Here is a 20,825-nt window from a genome sequence, read left to right as displayed (position 1 = left end):
GCATTTTGCATTTGCATTTGCATTTGCATTTGCATTTGCATTTGCATTTGCATTTGCATTTGCATTTGCATTTGCATTTGCATTTGCATTTGCATTTGCATTTGCATTTGCATTTGCATTTGCATTTGCATTTGCATTTGCATTTGCATTTGCATTTGCATTTGCATTTGCATTTGCATTTGCATTTGCATTTGCATTTGCATTTGCATTTGCATTTGCATTTGCATTTGCATTTGCATTTGCATTTGCATTTGCATTTGCATTTGCATTTGCATTTGCATTTGCATTTGCATTTGCATTTGCATTTGCATTTGCATTTGCATTTGCATTTGCATTTGCATTTGCATTTGCATTTGCATTTGCATTTGCATTTGCATTTGCATTTGCATTTGCATTTGCATTTGCATTTGCATTTGCATTTGCATTTGCATTTGCATTTGCATTTGCATTTGCATTTGCATTTGCATTTGCATTTGCATTTGCATTTGCATTTGCATTTGCATTTGCATTTGCATTTGCATTTGCATTTGCATTTGCATTTGCATTTGCATTTGCATTTGCATTTGCATTTGCATTTGCATTTGCATTTGCATTTGCATTTGCATTTGCATTTGCATTTGCATTTGCATTTGCATTTGCATTTGCATTTGCATTTGCATTTGCATTTGCATTTGCATTTGCATTTGCATTTGCATTTGCATTTGCATTTGCATTTGCATTTGCATTTGCATTTGCATTTGCATTTGCATTTGCATTTGCATTTGCATTTGCATTTGCATTTGCATTTGCATTTGCATTTGCATTTGCATTTGCATTTGCATTTGCATTTGCATTTGCATTTGCATTTGCATTTGCATTTGCATTTGCATTTGCATTTGCATTTGCATTTGCATTTGCATTTGCATTTGCATTTGCATTTGCATTTGCATTTGCATTTGCATTTGCATTTGCATTTGCATTTGCATTTGCATTTGCATTTGCATTTGCATTTGCATTTGCATTTGCATTTGCATTTGCATTTGCATTTGCATTTTCATTTGCATTTGCATTTGCATTTGCATTTGCATTTGCATTTGCATTTGCATTTGCATTTGCATTTGTATTTGTATTTGTATTTGTATTTGTATGTGTATTTGTATTTGTATTTGTATTTGTATTTGTATTTGTATTTGTATATGTATTTGTATTTGTATTTGTGTTTGTGTTTGCATTTGTATTTGTATTTGTATTTGTAACTTGTATTTGTAACTTGTATTTGTAACTTGTATTTGTAACTTGTATTTGTAACTTGTATTTGTAACTTGTATTTGTAACTTGTATTTGTAACTTGTATTTGTAACTTGTATTTGTAACTTGTATTTGTAACTTGTATTTGTAACTTGTATTTGTAACTTGTATTTGTAACTTGTATTTGTAACTTGTATTTGTAACTTGTATTTGTAACTTGTATTTGTAACTTGTATTTGTAACTTGTATTTGTAACTTGTATTTGTAACTTGTATTTGTAACTTGTATTTGTAACTTGTATTTGTAACTTGTATTTGTAACTTGTATTTGTAACTTGTATTTGTAACTTGTATTTGTAACTTGTATTTGTAACTTGTATTTGTAACTTGTATTTGTAACTTGTATTTGTAACTTGTATTTGTAACTTGTATTTGTAACTTGTATTTGTAACTTGTATTTGTAACTTGTATTTGTAACTTGTATTTGTAACTTGTATTTGTAACTTGTATTTGTAACTTGTATTTGTAACTTGTATTTGTAACTTGTATTTGTAACTTGTATTTGTAACTTGTATTTGTAACTTGTATTTGTAACTTGTATTTGTAACTTGTATTTGTAACTTGTATTTGTAACTTGTATTTGTAACTTGTATTTGTAACTTGTATTTGTAACTTGTATTTGTAACTTGTATTTGTAACTTGTATTTGTAACTTGTATTTGTAACTTGTATTTGTAACTTGTATTTGTAACTTGTATTTGTAACTTGTATTTGTAACTTGTATTTGTAACTTGTATTTGTAACTTGTATTTGTAACTTGTATTTGTAACTTGTATTTGTAACTTGTATTTGTAACTTGTATTTGTAACTTGTATTTGTAACTTGTATTTGTAACTTGTATTTGTAACTTGTATTTGTAACTTGTATTTGTAACTTGTATTTGTAACTTGTATTTGTAACTTGTATTTGTAACTTGTATTTGTAACTTGTATTTGTAACTTGTATTTGTAACTTGTATTTGTAACTTGTATTTGTAACTTGTATTTGTAACTTGTATTTGTAACTTGTATTTGTAACTTGTATTTGTAACTTGTATTTGTAACTTGTATTTGTAACTTGTATTTGTAACTTGTATTTGTAACTTGTATTTGTAACTTGTATTTGTAACTTGTATTTGTAACTTGTATTTGTAACTTGTATTTGTAACTTGTATTTGTAACTTGTATTTGTAACTTGTATTTGTAACTTGTATTTGTAACTTGTATTTGTAACTTGTATTTGTAACTTGTATTTGTAACTTGTATTTGTAACTTGTATTTGTAACTTGTATTTGTAACTTGTATTTGTAACTTGTATTTGTAACTTGTATTTGTAACTTGTATTTGTAACTTGTATTTGTAACTTGTATTTGTAACTTGTATTTGTAACTTGTATTTGTAACTTGTATTTGTAACTTGTATTTGTAACTTGTATTTGTAACTTGTATTTGTAACTTGTATTTGTAACTTGTATTTGTAACTTGTATTTGTAACTTGTATTTGTAACTTGTATTTGTAACTTGTATTTGTAACTTGTATTTGTAACTTGTATTTGTAACTTGTATTTGTAACTTGTATTTGTAACTTGTATTTGTAACTTGTATTTGTAACTTGTATTTGTAACTTGTATTTGTAACTTGTATTTGTAACTTGTATTTGTAACTTGTATTTGTAACTTGTATTTGTAACTTGTATTTGTAACTTGTATTTGTAACTTGTATTTGTAACTTGTATTTGTAACTTGTATTTGTAACTTGTATTTGTAACTTGTATTTGTAACTTGTATTTGTAACTTGTATTTGTAACTTGTATTTGTAACTTGTATTTGTAACTTGTATTTGTAACTTGTATTTGTAACTTGTATTTGTAACTTGTATTTGTAACTTGTATTTGTAACTTGTATTTGTAACTTGTATTTGTAACTTGTATTTGTAACTTGTATTTGTAACTTGTATTTGTAACTTGTATTTGTAACTTGTATTTGTAACTTGTATTTGTAACTTGTATTTGTAACTTGTATTTGTAACTTGTATTTGTAACTTGTATTTGTAACTTGTATTTGTAACTTGTATTTGTAACTTGTATTTGTAACTTGTATTTGTAACTTGTATTTGTAACTTGTATTTGTAACTTGTATTTGTAACTTGTATTTGTAACTTGTATTTGTAACTTGTATTTGTAACTTGTATTTGTAACTTGTATTTGTAACTTGTATTTGTAACTTGTATTTGTAACTTGTATTTGTAACTTGTATTTGTAACTTGTATTTGTAACTTGTATTTGTAACTTGTATTTGTAACTTGTATTTGTAACTTGTATTTGTAACTTGTATTTGTAACTTGTATTTGTAACTTGTATTTGTAACTTGTATTTGTAACTTGTATTTGTAACTTGTATTTGTAACTTGTATTTGTAACTTGTATTTGTAACTTGTATTTGTAACTTGTATTTGTAACTTGTATTTGTAACTTGTATTTGTAACTTGTATTTGTAACTTGTATTTGTAACTTGTATTTGTAACTTGTATTTGTAACTTGTATTTGTAACTTGTATTTGTAACTTGTATTTGTAACTTGTATTTGTAACTTGTATTTGTAACTTGTATTTGTAACTTGTATTTGTAACTTGTATTTGTAACTTGTATTTGTAACTTGTATTTGTAACTTGTATTTGTAACTTGTATTTGTAACTTGTATTTGTAACTTGTATTTGTAACTTGTATTTGTAACTTGTATTTGTAACTTGTATTTGTAACTTGTATTTGTAACTTGTATTTGTAACTTGTATTTGTAACTTGTATTTGTAACTTGTATTTGTAACTTGTATTTGTAACTTGTATTTGTAACTTGTATTTGTAACTTGTATTTGTAACTTGTATTTGTAACTTGTATTTGTAACTTGTATTTGTAACTTGTATTTGTAACTTGTATTTGTAACTTGTATTTGTAACTTGTATTTGTAACTTGTATTTGTAACTTGTATTTGTAACTTGTATTTGTAACTTGTATTTGTAACTTGTATTTGTAACTTGTATTTGTAACTTGTATTTGTAACTTGTATTTGTAACTTGTATTTGTAACTTGTATTTGTAACTTGTATTTGTAACTTGTATTTGTAACTTGTATTTGTAACTTGTATTTGTAACTTGTATTTGTAACTTGTATTTGTAACTTGTATTTGTAACTTGTATTTGTAACTTGTATTTGTAACTTGTATTTGTAACTTGTATTTGTAACTTGTATTTGTAACTTGTATTTGTAACTTGTATTTGTAACTTGTATTTGTAACTTGTATTTGTAACTTGTATTTGTAACTTGTATTTGTAACTTGTATTTGTAACTTGTATTTGTAACTTGTATTTGTAACTTGTATTTGTAACTTGTATTTGTAACTTGTATTTGTAACTTGTATTTGTAACTTGTATTTGTAACTTGTATTTGTAACTTGTATTTGTAACTTGTATTTGTAACTTGTATTTGTAACTTGTATTTGTAACTTGTATTTGTAACTTGTATTTGTAACTTGTATTTGTAACTTGTATTTGTAACTTGTATTTGTAACTTGTATTTGTAACTTGTATTTGTAACTTGTATTTGTAACTTGTATTTGTAACTTGTATTTGTAACTTGTATTTGTAACTTGTATTTGTAACTTGTATTTGTAACTTGTATTTGTAACTTGTATTTGTAACTTGTATTTGTAACTTGTATTTGTAACTTGTATTTGTAACTTGTATTTGTAACTTGTATTTGTAACTTGTATTTGTAACTTGTATTTGTAACTTGTATTTGTAACTTGTATTTGTAACTTGTATTTGTAACTTGTATTTGTAACTTGTATTTGTAACTTGTATTTGTAACTTGTATTTGTAACTTGTATTTGTAACTTGTATTTGTAACTTGTATTTGTAACTTGTATTTGTAACTTGTATTTGTAACTTGTATTTGTAACTTGTATTTGTAACTTGTATTTGTAACTTGTATTTGTAACTTGTATTTGTAACTTGTATTTGTAACTTGTATTTGTAACTTGTATTTGTAACTTGTATTTGTAACTTGTATTTGTAACTTGTATTTGTAACTTGTATTTGTAACTTGTATTTGTAACTTGTATTTGTAACTTGTATTTGTAACTTGTATTTGTAACTTGTATTTGTAACTTGTATTTGTAACTTGTATTTGTAACTTGTATTTGTAACTTGTATTTGTAACTTGTATTTGTAACTTGTATTTGTAACTTGTATTTGTAACTTGTATTTGTAACTTGTATTTGTAACTTGTATTTGTAACTTGTATTTGTAACTTGTATTTGTAACTTGTATTTGTAACTTGTATTTGTAACTTGTATTTGTAACTTGTATTTGTAACTTGTATTTGTAACTTGTATTTGTAACTTGTATTTGTAACTTGTATTTGTAACTTGTATTTGTAACTTGTATTTGTAACTTGTATTTGTAACTTGTATTTGTAACTTGTATTTGTAACTTGTATTTGTAACTTGTATTTGTAACTTGTATTTGTAACTTGTATTTGTAACTTGTATTTGTAACTTGTATTTGTAACTTGTATTTGTAACTTGTATTTGTAACTTGTATTTGTAACTTGTATTTGTAACTTGTATTTGTAACTTGTATTTGTAACTTGTATTTGTAACTTGTATTTGTAACTTGTATTTTTAACTTGTATTTGTAACTTGTATTTGTAACTTGTATTTGTAACTTGTATTTGTAACTTGTATTTGTAACTTGTATTTGTAACTTGTATTTGTAACTTGTATTTGTAACTTGTATTTGTAACTTGTATTTGTAACTTGTATTTGTAACTTGTATTTGTAACTTGTATTTGTAACTTGTATTTGTAACTTGTATTTGTAACTTGTATTTGTAACTTGTATTTGTAACTTGTATTTGTAACTTGTATTTGTAACTTGTATTTGTAACTTGTATTTGTAACTTGTATTTGTAACTTGTATTTGTAACTTGTATTTGTAACTTGTATTTGTAACTTGTATTTGTAACTTGTATTTGTAACTTGTATTTGTAACTTGTATTTGTAACTTGTATTTGTAACTTGTATTTGTAACTTGTATTTGTAACTTGTATTTGTAACTTGTATTTGTAACTTGTATTTGTAACTTGTATTTGTAACTTGTATTTGTAACTTGTATTTGTAACTTGTATTTGTAACTTGTATTTGTAACTTGTATTTGTAACTTGTATTTGTAACTTGTATTTGTAACTTGTATTTGTAACTTGTATTTGTAACTTGTATTTGTAACTTGTATTTGTAACTTGTATTTGTAACTTATATTTGTAACTTGTATTTGTAACTTGTATTTGTAACTTGTATTTGTAACTTGTATTTGTAGCTTGTATTTGTAACTTGTATTTGTAACTTGTATTTGTAACTTGTATTTGTAACTTGTATTTCTATTTGTATTTGTATTTAAAATTTGTGTTCATCTGACACTAAGTCTTAATGAACTAAACTAAAAATAATTAACCTAATGTAACAGCAAACGGTGACGAAATTGTGATGAATTATAACTGAGGTCAAAGTGCTCGGCAAGCTCGTTGAAGCGACGAACCATCGCTAAAATCGGACTATTAGCAGGGTAGTTGGTGTTTCGCATTTCGATGTGTAGTAATGTCCGAGGGCGAAGAACACGGGTTGGGGCGTAGAGGTTGATTTGTCCAAGGAGATAGGGAACATCATACTCAGCCAACAGAAGCTTTGATATGAAAATGGCCTGCGAAGTATGTCTACGTTCTTGCAAAGTATGTAGTCCTAATAGTCTGCAACGGTTCTCATATGGTGGCAGGTTCAACGGATCATTCCAAGGCAATTGACGTAAAGCATATCGTATAAATTTGCGCTGGACAGCTTCAATCCTTTCACTCCACGTTGCATGATAAGGGCACCAGACGATGTTTGCAAATTCCAACTGCGAGCGCACCAGTGAGCAATATAAAGCCTTGAAACACAGAGGATCCCGGAATTCGCTAGAAATTTTGAACATAAAACCTAGAAGTCGATTTGCTTTGTCGATGGTCGCTGACAGGTGATTGGTATAAGTTAGCCATTCATCGAGAATAACACCTAGATCTTTTACGTGGTCAACGCGTTGCAGCTGAGCTCCGGCAATGCTGTAGTTAAAATTAAGCATGTCTCTTGTACGATGAAAACTGATGACAAAACATTTCGTAACACAAAGGATCAACATGTTTCTTTGACACCAATTGTAACATGTATCAATGAGACACTGTAACTCACGGCAATCGGCTTCATTCCTTATCACAAGAAATATCTTCAAGTCATCGGCAAAAAATAGTTTCCCTCCACGCATTAGAACAAAGACCGCATCATTCACGAATAATGAAAATAGTAATGGACCTAGTGTACTAACTCCGGAATTATTACAAAAAGATTCAGACACGTTGTCACCAATTTGCACGACGCACTCGCGGTGATCAAGGTAGGATCGAAGCCAGTGGCAGAAACTCGAGGTACATCCTAGTTTATCAAGCTTTGCAAGCAGTATCTCATGGTTAACTATGTCGAAAGCGGCCTTAAAATCTGTGTAGACCGTGTCGACCTGGAGTTTCCTGGATATGTTTTCAATGCAAAACGATGTGAAGCTAACTCAACCGATCGACCAGGGAAATATCCGTGCTGACAAGGGCTTATGTAATGTTTACTAGCAAAAAACAGCACCTCGTTGATAAGCGCTTCGAAGATTTTCGACTCAACTCTCAGCGAAGTGATTCCCCGGTAGTTCACGATATTGCTTTTGTCATTTTTCTTGTGAACCGGAAACATAACTGAAAACTTTCAATCATCGGGATATTTTTGCTGCTGAAGCGACACATTGAAAAGGTGCGTCAGTGGGATCACTAAGATATCGGAACATTTTTTCAGAACAGCAGACGGCATAGCACTTTGTCTTGGAGCATGAGACGATTTTGTTTTCCGTATTGCAGAGAGAACCGATTGTACTAAAATAGTGAATACATCCATATCCACTGCACCAATGAGAACATCACGGGTCGCGTTTTCGAGCTCGATGGCAGATGGCACATCAGTCGTGAAGACACTTGAAAAGTAGCTGGCAAATAGGGAGCATTTTTCCGCCGTTGTAGTTGCTACTTCGCCATTGTAGACCATCCTAGACGGAAGACCCGTTTCCTTTCTCTTCGTTTTAACGAAAGCCCAGAATCCCTTCGGATTTCGTCGTAAGTTTTGTTGGATACGGTTCACGTACCTTTTGTACAGCAATTTATTGTAACAGCGGTACTCGTTGCTGGCGAGTGCGAAAAAGCACTTGAGAATAGGGCATCGACGATTTGTGTACGCACGTAGGGCTCTGGCACGGGTGCGTTTCAGATTCCGAAGCATGGCGTTAGACCATGGAGGCTTCTTGGGAGGTTGATATTCTGGTACGGATTTTTCAACACAGTCAATGAGTAATCTGTTATAGAGATCGACTGCAGCATTTACATCAACTTGATCAAGTAATACACTCCAGTCAATCAGCGATAGGGTGCGACGTAGTGCTGCTAAATCAGTTTTACGAAAATTACGACGATTCACAGCTAAATCTTCTTCATATTGTGGTGAACTAATGATGGAAATGGATATTTCTAATGCGGGATGATAGTTATCCAAAGGAATGATAACACTAGAAGCTTCACTCACAGAACACTCCGGCAAAGCATTCTCACTGACGAACACAAGGTCAAGAAAACGGGATTGATGGTTGGAAATAGTGCTTACTTGATTTAGTCCGTGAAAAGCCATCCCGTCCAGAAGTAAGCGGCTGGCAGGATTTGTTGTCGAGGATAACAGGTTAAGGTAAGCGTATCCACGTCCTGAAGAAACCCACATCAGTCCTGGTTGGTTGAAATCACCAAGAACTATTATCACATCGTTTGCATCTGCCTGAGAAGAAGCGTGTTCTATAGAGTCGAGATGGAGCTGCGTAATAGTGCAGTCAAGTCGCTTTTCAGGAGGAATGTAAACAGCTCCAATAAAGTAGCTCTTCGTCTGCGTAGTAATCTTCGTCCAAACAACTTCAATGCTTGATGAACTATTAACACCAAATTCACAGGAGGCTAATGCGGAAGAAACAGCGATCAAAACTCCCCCGCCGCGACCATGAACACTGTTATGTGCGCTTCGATCCGCGCGATAAATCGCATAAGAATCCCCGAAGAGCTGCATCGATGTAATACGATCATCAAGTCAAGTTTCCGTCAGAACATAAATATCGTAGTCCCCATCAAGAGCAGCCAAGTACAAGTCCTCGATTTTCGTCCTTAGCCCTCTAACGTTTTGGTAGTATAGCCGTAAATCGCCAGCGCTACGTGGCAATCGCGCCGACATGCCGAAGGGGCGTGATGTACCCGATGGCATGCTAGAAACCAAAAGGTTTTCAGGGAGCGGATCGTCATTTAAAGCAAAATAATCGCCTGAGAAGGTAGTTCGGAAGACCCCCTCACGACCTCCGAACGCAGGGCCGGGACGACTGTGCTGGTCGCTGGCTGGTAGCACGACTGCGTCGGAGCGCTCGGGGGCTTCCGTAGTACGGTATAACAGGCGTCCCGGTGATGGCAGCGCAGCGTGAATTTGTTTGTGCAGTCTCGGCGATGGCGGCGAAATTATTCTTCGTTCAAACAACGGCAAATTGTCGGAACGAGTTGTACCCAGTGACATGCGTCCCGATGGTGGTTGAATTATTCCGTCATAGCTGATTAAACTGATGATGGTGTAGAAGGCTGATGAGTATCGGCCTGAATTGGCGACTGATCTGGCTGCGGATAGAGGGGTTTCCAAAAATTTCCAGCTGATACGGTGCGATTGCTCTTGAATTCGCGGAAAAGAATTCCTTCGGGCCTTGTTGAAGCAGATAGGGCTCGCGCCTTGAGCTCAAGTTTGATTCCAACTTTAAACGAGATGAAATTCATTGTGCTTACGTCACGATCCTTTGCAACCAGTTTAACGACTTCCACGTTATCGGTGATAAGACGTTGTTTCGCCAGAATGGAAATTTGGTCAACAGAAACATCGCGTGCAATACGTGAGAGGTACTACCCATACTACCCACGCTATCCGCCGGCCCTGGTTAGATCACCAACAGAATGGTAGTGGAATAATTTAATTGTACTAGAAAATTGAAACGAATGCAACCAATACGTTCAATGGTAATCCATTATTGCCCAAATTTAATTCATAATCAAAACCTTTCATGAAGTAGCTGTTGAAAATAGATTGATTGATGACTAATTTCCAATCTGGTTGGGATTATTTCTTTCGAATTGGTTCACCGCGACAAACATTTTGCATAAAACATCAATTCACCTATCGATTTATTTTTTATTTTTTGGTTATTTATGTATGTATTTATTCATTTATTTATTATTTTTTGCCTTTCTCATATAGAAAGGTTATGCAATCACTCTGAAAAACGTCAACCTAATCCCGGCCCGGAGGGCCGAGTGTCATATCCCATTCGACTCAGTTCGTCGAGATCGGAAAAAGTCTGTATGTGTGTGTATGTGTGTATGTGTGTGTATGTGTGTGTGTATGTATGTGCGTATGTGTCAAATAATGTCACTCATTTTTCTCAGAGATGGCTAAACCGATTTGCCCAAACTTAGTCTCAAATGAAAGGTGCAACCTTCCCATCGGCTGCTATTGAATTTTGGATCGATCGGAATTCTGGTTCCGGAATTACGGGTTTCAGAGTGCGGCCACACAGAAATTTCTCATATAAACTATAGGAAAAAATTAAAATAGAATTTTTATTTTTGATGCTAAATGTGTTCAAGGTGCATGAAACGTCGAGATTTGATGCAAATTCGAAAAAAATTTGACGACGATTCACTTTTTTGGATTTTGGCACATTTTTGCCTTTCTCATATAGAAAGGTTATGCAATCACTCTGAAAAACGTCAACCTAATCCCGGCCCGGAGGGCCGTGTGTCATATCCCATTCGACTCAGTTCGTCGAGATCGGAAAAAGTCTGTATGTGTGTGTATGTATGTGCGTATGTGTCAAATAATGTCACTAATTTTTCTCAGAGATGGCTGGACCGATTTGTCCAAACTTAGTCTCAAATGAATGGTGCAACCTTCCCATCAGCTGCTATTGAATTTTGGATCGATCGGAATTCTGGTTCCGGAATTACGGGTTTCAGAGTGCGGCCACACAGAAATTTCTCATATAAACTATAGGAAAAAATTAAAATAGAATTTTTATTTTTGATGCTAAATGTGTTGAAGGTGCATGAAACGTCGAGATTTGATGCAAATTCGAAAAAAAATTTGACGACGATTCACTTTTTTGGATATTGGCACATTTTTGCCTATCTCATATAGAAAGGTTATGCAATCACTCTGAAAAACGTCAACCTAATCCCTCGCATAAGGTTTCTGGATTTTAACAGGGGCGTAGTTGATGGTTTACGGAGAGGGGTTACATCCTCCCCCCTCTCTACTGTTCACTCCCCTCCTTTAAAAATCTCCTTAAATCACCCCTCAGACCACCACCCCATCCAGCCCTCATACCCCTCTCTTTCAACCCCATCATCTTTAAACCACCACTATATCACAAAGCATACCAAATTAAGCTGGGGAGTCGTTCGTTCATGGGACTTTCGCCCTCCTCACACATCCACCCCCGCATGACAAAATGAGTTAGCAAGCAGATAACATTGATCTAATGCTGATTAGGCTAATGGAGTATGATATTTCTTTGTTTCAAGTGTTTCACCTTTGACACGTAGCTCATCAAGTTCGTGGCTGGCATGCCATTGTGTATAAGTGCAAAGTGTACTAAGAATGTAATGGACATTTCAACAATTATGTTGAACATAAAAATCCTCCGTGCCATAGTTTAGAGAAATGAGAAAGGCACAATTGCACCGCTAGGTGGATTAAAACAGGTTTTTTTTATTATTTATTTATTTATTTATATAGCTATTTATTTTTATTTATTTATTCATTAATTTATTTCCAGAAATACTTTTTGAATTTTTGATGTAGTTTTCGGTTTTTGGTCATATGATACTTCTTAGGGCAACGTTTCGAAGGAATAGGTCCTCATCTTTAGAGGAAAGCAGGGTTTGAACATAAATTAGTTATAATTTTTTCATAATACAAATATTTTGCAAATTTTGCCAGGACGCCAATTATTATCTTTTTCAAGTAAAATGTAATATTTGGTTTGTGGGTCTGTTCTACACTAAAATGAAAAACTATTTATAGGGAAACAGAAGACAAAAATATGTTTGTTTTCTTTAACCTGAACAAATACATCGCAAGATTAAATTAGCTTGAATACTAACAAATATTTCAGATTAGTTAAAGATCTTATGACGCATCTTAGAAATGGATTTGGAAATGCAACTGATAATTCTTACGCCATAATTAGTATAACATAAATATTGCAAAAGAAGATAAACTTTCACTAGAATTTTGTTATTCATAAGCAGAGTTGCTCTCGGTGATGCTACGAGTATAATATGAATATGAATTATATTAGAAATCTATTTTCTCACTACTATGTGGATTACTTTGTGATCTGTGCTTTTCTATACCATCCTATATCTCACGACTGAACGCAATGCTTAATCCACCGGATAAATAACTCTGGACAAATTTTCACTATAAAGTGAATTTACACATTGTTTTGTTCTTGAAGTAAACTTGCGTATTAATTTTTTGAGAAATAGTTAATTTATTATTAAGTAAATTCACAAAATGTTTTCGTAATCGAATTCCTTGAATCACGCAGATATATTTTCATACCCCGATATTCAAAATGGGTTTAGTTTAGCCCCCAAAACACCCGTAAAGCAATATTGTGTATGTTACGTTCTGATTTTTAGTTAGTAGGAAATTGGTAAGCGAGAAATAAAAATACAAAATGTTTAATATCTTCACCGTTCGTGAACGGATTTTACCAATCTATAGCTTGTTCGAAAGGTATTTTTAGAAGCTTTCTAACTATGTGCTCCGCTGCATTGCTGTGTTCCAAGGTTATTTGCTTTAAACTCTTTGTGTTTTGACAAGATCATCCATATCTCAGAAAGTAAACAACATATCGATAAACAAAAATAATAGTGTCAAATGGCAACGTTAGGCCTCTCATTTGAACCTAATTTCGTTAAGATCGGTTCAGCGGTTGCTGAGATAATTACATGACATTAGTGCACATACATACATACCCACACAAACACACGCACAGACAGACATTGTTCCAATGTGCTGAGCTGAGTCGATTGGTATATGAGATTCAGCCCTCCGGACCTCGGAAAAAGTTTCCAAGGTTTGAGCGAGTCCTATACATTTCTTATGTAAGAAATGAGCATATTCGTGAATGCCCTCCATTGGGCTAAGTTGGTCGAACAAGCAGCTTGAATATAAATATGTACATTGTCGCTAGTATCTAACTATTGTAAGTGAATAGACAACTGTGACACTTGCTTATGCTAGGCTGGATGGGGATACAAGTTAGTCTTGGATCATATACATTTGGAGTAACATCGAATGTTCATTAGGCTGTTGTCAACCGCTATTCTCCAGATTTCATCAAGCACCTGCGTTACCTCTTCTTTTCTTTTGTTTCGCTAAACAGAAATTACAAGATATATGGATACAAGTTAAACGGATACACCCCGTAAGTATTAGATAAGGACGAAGACAGACAACTAAAAAATTCTAGTTTACATATTAAAAGTTATATATAACAAGTAATAGACTGCTACACTTGAAAATTTTTCAGGTCACACTAAACCCTCAACCGATTTTCCTTTCCTACTAACAAAAGCTAACATCCATAGTACATATGGAGATAGCGTGTGTTCCTCGTTTCTTATTGAGTACGTATTGTATTAATTTTCCCTTCTTTTTGGCGATCGTAAGGATATGGCCAGGTGTGCCAATAATAATAATATTTAAAGAGTTTCAGCCACACCCGAGCGATCATTTTTTCCTTTTTCATCGTAATATATTTTCAAGGAAGTCAAGTAGGTTGGAGAATAAATAAAAACATACTTACATTAAGCTGTGTATATGTAACTGAAAATCCTGTTGCAAACCATAAACCCACTATTTCATTATATGGCGGAGCAAATTTTCAACTATAAATCTATAAAAACATTACTTTTAAACTCTTGGCCTAATTGAAATGAAAAATCAACACTTTTAAAAAGAATAAATTGTTTGGATCAGGAGAGCACGATACTTCATTGCTATAAAACCATCATTACTTTTCACTTTCCACACATCAGAAGCACATTTACTAACAATAGAATACGTTCGTCTGGTTAGTGCTTGAAAATCCTGATATTCAGAAGCTTGGTGAAACCATGCGAAAATGCTTTCAGTGACCTAAGATTTCATTACATTTGTAAACTGTAAATTCCAGGTTAATAGTATTTCCAGTTATTCACTAAGCATCCACGTATTCACACAAGTAAGACTGATTTCACTGACACATTCAAAAAATCTAATTGCATTGGAGAAGAATATACACCAAGATCAAGAAACAGAAGAAAAGAAAAAAATGCCAACGTGTTCAGTTTGAGCTACAACCGAGTGGATATCAAAATGTCTTGCCTTGTATTTAAACCGGACTTAACCACTTTGACTTTTTTATTGAATTGCGATTAGCAGTTTTCGGTTAGTCTCTTTTACGGCGAATTAATGACTGGCTGAGAAAGTTCAAGTTACTGGTACGTTCAGGACACACCTTTCGCATTCAACCGCCTGGCACAAACTGATCATTGTCTTCGTAAGACAGGTAACATTCTTCAGTGCTACACCTCGGTGTTTGTATCGTTTGCCTGTGCGAGGCAAAGAAAGAATACGAGATAATGTGGTAACGTTGAAGTTTCAAGTTCCTCTTCCATTTTCAATGAGGCGTTGAAGTCGTTTGGAGAGATTTATTGATATCGAAATACCGCCTAGAGGAGCGCATTCTAAACTACTTTAAGTTTTGGTTCGAAAGCAAAACCTTGATATAGCACACAAAATTCAAAATTAAAAGCTGCTTACAATAGGCGCTTTTGACGTCAAAAATGTATAGGACAGATTTACTGCACTGACCATCATGATTAGCTTTCACAGAATGTATTGAGTGTGCCAAAAAAATTCCGAAGTAGTAACATAATTTATGAAGATTTGTCATGTAGGGTGAAATTATTCGGGCATAGTTTTGGTTTTGACAGTTACTGCCTTATGCATATATCAATGACATTCCTTACACAAACGTTAAAACAATTGTTCTTTTCACAGTGGTGCAAGACCTCAAAAATCTAGCTTATTATTAAATTTTCCTAATACTATTTTTAAAACTTATTACAAATACTTGAACTACGGTTATCCCGAAGTTTTTCGATCAACGCGTACTGATCTTAGGAGATTTTTTTAAAGTTAATTGAATGAGTAGCAGTTTGTCTATTTTCATCCCATTACTTTATACCTGGGTTCATAATGTATAACACATATACCGCCAAACGCGGTTACTTGCAACACTTTTCAATTTCAAAGCGGTATAACTAAAAATGCTGAAACTTTAGAAGAATATTAAACATGTACAAGCGCTAATGGAACTCAAAACTCAAAATCATCAAACACCAAATTTGACTAACAACTTATATTCATTGAATAAGGTTATTACGTATTGCGAATTGTACAATGTTCATTTTAAAACCGAAATTTCAGACCCCTCCCGAATTTTTTTCTAGATCCGCTCCTGAGAATACTACATATTATGCATGTTGCAAGAAACCCCGCATATGGGGTAATTTGCAACACATGAGCTTCATTGAAGTCTAAAACAGAAAATTTTTCTTTACCGCTAGTACATTGAGCAAATATATTATAATTTTGACGTTTAAATTAATTTAATTGCATTTAGTTTGTTTTATTTTGTTTAGAATTCTTGCCCTTATTGTTTATAAGTAGCTGTAACATTCCAATTCCATTACAGGAATTCGTTGGAAAAGCTAACTATGCGGGCAACCCTTCATTTTAGAACTAATATTTGTAAGTGTTATCCGTAGAACTGAGGTTATCGCAATTAATGTGATTAGATTCCACTGGAACAGTGCTGCCAGGGATAGATTCAGTGAACGGAAAGAAACTAGATTATACTGTATCTTTGTTGTCTTAAAATATTCTTGAAAACAGATAAAATCTATTAATTGAGACCGACTATCTTTTGGATGCAATCCCATTCCAAGCTAGAGAAATCCAGTTTAGTATGGAAGATAGAAATTGAGCATTTTCTAGTACTGGTAGAGAAGCAAGTTCGCGTAAAGATGACTTCCTGGAACTGTTCCGTTTTTAAGGAGCATTTTCATATTCTAGTTGTAGGATAAACCTTTAAAATCTGATTTATAATGCTATACAGTCGGTTTTTTGAAATGCTCAATCAGCCAGATGGCTCAAGGCGTAATAGCACTGAGAACTGACATACAAGTTTTCAACTTGTGTAAGAAATTAAACTGTCGCTTTGAAATGACAACAGCAAGTAGCAACTTGCCCCTGGTCGGCGCTTCGATCGGCCAGCTGTCGCTATACGGGACTTGTATGCAAACTTGGATACAATGGTGACTCACGCATGCAAACCTGTATGCGATGGTGATTTTCAACGTATTTTCATTTAAATCTTTACACAGGTTTTTCGGGCAAGTTTGTTCTAGCTTATATGTCTGTTCTCTGTGGTAATAGTAATAATTCAAAATACTGTTGTATGTGACCCCTCATGAGTATTTTTTATATATAACCATTAGCCTGGCCGCGATTTGTTAGACAAAATTTCAAAATAGCCATATCAACGAGCGCCGGGCTAAAAAAGTTTCCTTTTAACGTAACAAAAACATCAGTAAAATTTGAAACCGATCCAAGAAAAAATGGATTGAAGAGAACCAAAGGCAATTTTATTGAAATTTTGCATTTTTTCGCTTTTTTTCCTTATGTAAACTATTTTAAATATACTAAAATTAATATAAAACCTAATATATAATATTTTATTGACACTAAAAGTAAATTACAAAATTTAAATTTCGCGCGGAGTCGATCATTCCTAACCAGGGGGTGGCATCCCTATGTTGATGAACAGACATTGACCGTAGTTAACATATGGTGGGCCCAGCCGCTTCTAGGCCCATGTCGCCCATCCTCTTGCATTGGGTTGTTTTAATTTTAACAAAGAGAGATGTTGGCTTGAATCGAGGGCGAATGACCGACCAGGTTAAAACCCCAATTAATATACAATACAATGCTGGCTTGACCGCCTAGCAGGGGGATATTCTTAACCTAATTGCGTGAAGTTGGTTATAAAGATTGGAAATCCTTCAAACTTCTTCTCTAGGACGAACCATCAAACGAATTTGCGTCGATAATGCTACTATTTTTGCAGCAAACTCCAAATTGAAAGCATTTAGTTCTCCGGGCCCTGATGGCGTTCTCTCAATTTTTGTTAAAAAATGCATCAGAGGGCTTCTTGAACCAGTCTTCGTGCTATCCATCACAACTGGAACATTCACTTCCTGCTGGAAAGCAGCGCACACGTTTTTACTTCATTAAAGGGGATCCAATATTGATTATAATTATCGAAGAAACTCGTGTTTAAGTGCCGTATCAAAACTATTCAAGCTGGTTGGTTAAGATTCTATTTTCTTTTACTGCAAACACTACATTGCAGGCGACCAACACGGATTTATGCCTAAACGATCGACAACGACTAACCTGCTCTCGTTCACAACATATGTACTCGATGGATTCGCTGACGGATTACAAACCGATGCTAATGACATGGACCTATCTGCGGCCTTCGACAAAATCAACCGTGATATCACAATAGCGAAGCTGGACAAACTCGGTTTTCATGGACAACTCCTACCTCGATGGCATATCTAAATCAGCATTAAAGACTGTCTATCTGCACTATTCTTCGCTACATCCGGCATCCCACAAAGAAGCCATCTCGGTGCAGTAATATTCCACATTACAAGGACCTTGCCTTTCTTTTACCGACGATATGAAATTTTTTCGACAAATATGGGATAAACCGATGCTTTAGTACGTTGTGTGATCAAAACAGAATCGCTTCAAACCCGCTCCATCGTTGCATTCACGCGGAAACGCCATCCGACTCAGTTTAACTGCAAACTCTTCGACTCGAGCATTCCAAGACATTCTCACGTCAAGGATCTCGGAGTCATCATGGATTCGGCATTAACGTTTAAACCAAATACTTCGTACATCGTGGATAAGGCATCAAGACAGCTTGAATTCATGTTCCGAATTTCGAAAAACTTTAGGGACGCATTCTTTTTAAAATCACTGATGCGCGTTAGTTTGCTCAACACTAGAATATTGTTCTGTTGTTTGGCATCCGCACTACCAGAACGGCGTTAGCAGAATCGAAGCCGTCCAACGCCGTTTCATACGCTTTGCACTCCAACATCTTCGTTGGCAAAACATCTTCCGTGGCAAAAGCTCTACACAATAACTCTCTTCCGTTCAGGAGAACCAACTATGGTCGCGCTGTTAAAATTAAAACAAACCGATGCAAGAGCATGGGAGGCATAGGCCTAGAAGCGGCTGGGCCACCATATGTTGACTACTGTCAACGTCACTACATCAAGGATGTCACCCCCATGGTTAAGAATGATCAACCCGCGCGAAATTTAAATGTCGTAATTTATTTCTCGCATCAATAAAAATGTTATACCGTGCGGGGCTACTTTAGATATGTGGGGCTACTTTGCACACTTTAGTTTTGCAATATTCACCAACAGAAACGCTTTTATTAGTTTTATTATGCTTTTGACTGGCTGTGGTCCACTAGGAGGTTGATAACTCTATTATCTTTCTCCGGACAAAACCAGCCTAGAGGCCGTGTAGCATCCGGCGGGTTGAAGTATGTCAACCAAGAATTGATCCACTGGGTTCCTGTTCCCATGTCGTAGGAGGCGACTGAAAACAGGAGTCCTCAAGTCAAGGTGTTACTCCGTGCCGAGGACTGAATGGCTGGCAGGACTAAAATATGCCAGTCGCGCACGGAGTGTCGTGGGTCTTACCCTTGCTGTGTTATGCGAATCTCTGACACAGTGGACGTTCGTTTCTTCGCAAATCGTGGGATTCAAATGATGTTCATGTCCCTAATACCCATTTCGGGGTTCGCTATATGCGATTATAAGCCAACATGTTTGGTATCTTCTAGTTGCTGTACAACAAGTGCTGATGATGAAATGTGTAGTGCTGTAATCGAATATGGTTAGAGTAGCACAAATTAATCTTCAGCATAAACGTACAGCAACTATGAATCTATCTCGCCTTGTGCAGGAAGGGAAAGCTTCCATAGCTTTGGTTCAAGAACCGTATTTCCATAAAGGAAACTTCTATGTTGGAAAGGTACTTAACCCCGTCTTCGTAGCTTTCAACAAAAATGGCATGACAAATCCACGTGAAATGCCTCGTGCATGTATACTTGCGAATAGTGCAATTGACGCTTGTCTTATATCGGACCTCACAACTCGTGATATTTGTACTGTCATGGTAAATATGACTGTTGACAACATAAACAAGAAATACGTCTATTGTTCGGCATATTTGCCGCATAATGAACCATCACCTTCTGATGATTTCAAAAGGGTTGTATCATACTGTGGCAGAAATGGGTTTCCTCTCATAATCGGCAGTGATGCAAATTCCCACCACATAATTTGGGGCAGCTCTGATATCAATTTGAGAGGCACCGAATTGATGGAATACTTAAGTAGTACAAATCTACACATTCTTAATGCAGGAAACCGCCCAACTTTTGCACGAGCTGGCAGAGAAGAGGTGTTAGATGTAACTCTCTGCTCTGACAGTATTACGCATGAGTTGACAAACTGGTTCGTACCAAACGAGCTCGAACCGTCGTTATCTGATCATAAGTACATCGTCTTTTATCATTTAAACGTCTCGCTAGATATCGTCACCTATCGTAATCCCAAATCTACGAACCGGGACCTCTACGAAGAGGGCTTGGCGCCTAGGTTTCATGGGTATCTCCCGACGATTGAATCTCCAAGTGATTTGGATGAGGTCGTGGATAAAACAAGCTCACTCATAGTAGCAGCATACCAAGAGGCTTGTCCGCTTCGAGTTATGCGTGCTTCAAGAGGAACACCTTGGTGGAATACCGAACTTGTTCGATTCAGAAAGTTATGTAGGAGAGCTTGGAATTGCAGACGCAGGGACGGGTCGGAGGCATTTAAGTTGGCTCGCAAAGCATACAGAAATGCCCTTCGATCCTCTGAGCGAAGTGGTTGGAAAAGCCTCTGCACAAATATCTCAAGTCTCAACGAGACTATTAGATTAAATAAGTTACTTTCGAAATCGAAAGATTTTCATGTCAGTTTCATTAGAACTGCTAATGGTGAATACTCATCTGACGAAGATGTAGTACTCAACTGTCTTTTTGACACACACTTTCCAGGTTGTACGGAGCCATCACTGACGACTGCCCCTGAGTTCTTTTCAGGCAGTTCTGATTCTTGG

The 20,825-nt window shown here is 34.8% G+C and overlaps 1 protein-coding gene across 1 annotated transcript in view; it reads right to left on the bottom strand.

Moving 5' to 3' along the window:
- LOC131682967 (uncharacterized) overlaps positions 1–15,033 on the bottom strand; it is a 646,631-nt gene extending 631,598 nt beyond the window's left edge. Inside the window, exons 1-2 of the mRNA XM_058964798.1 lie at positions 15,016–15,033; positions 14,323–14,442 (exon numbers count right to left, since the gene is read on the bottom strand). The gene's annotated coding sequence lies outside the window, so the exon portion shown is untranslated. The remainder of the gene's footprint in view (positions 1–14,322; positions 14,443–15,015) is intronic.
- Positions 15,034–20,825: the final 5,792 nt, after the last annotated feature.

This window comes from Topomyia yanbarensis, chromosome 2 (genome assembly GCF_030247195.1).
Source record: "Topomyia yanbarensis strain Yona2022 chromosome 2, ASM3024719v1, whole genome shotgun sequence".
NCBI classification, from domain to species: Eukaryota; Metazoa; Arthropoda; class Insecta; order Diptera; family Culicidae; genus Topomyia; species Topomyia yanbarensis.
This window is presented reverse-complemented; position numbering and strand designations above follow the sequence as displayed.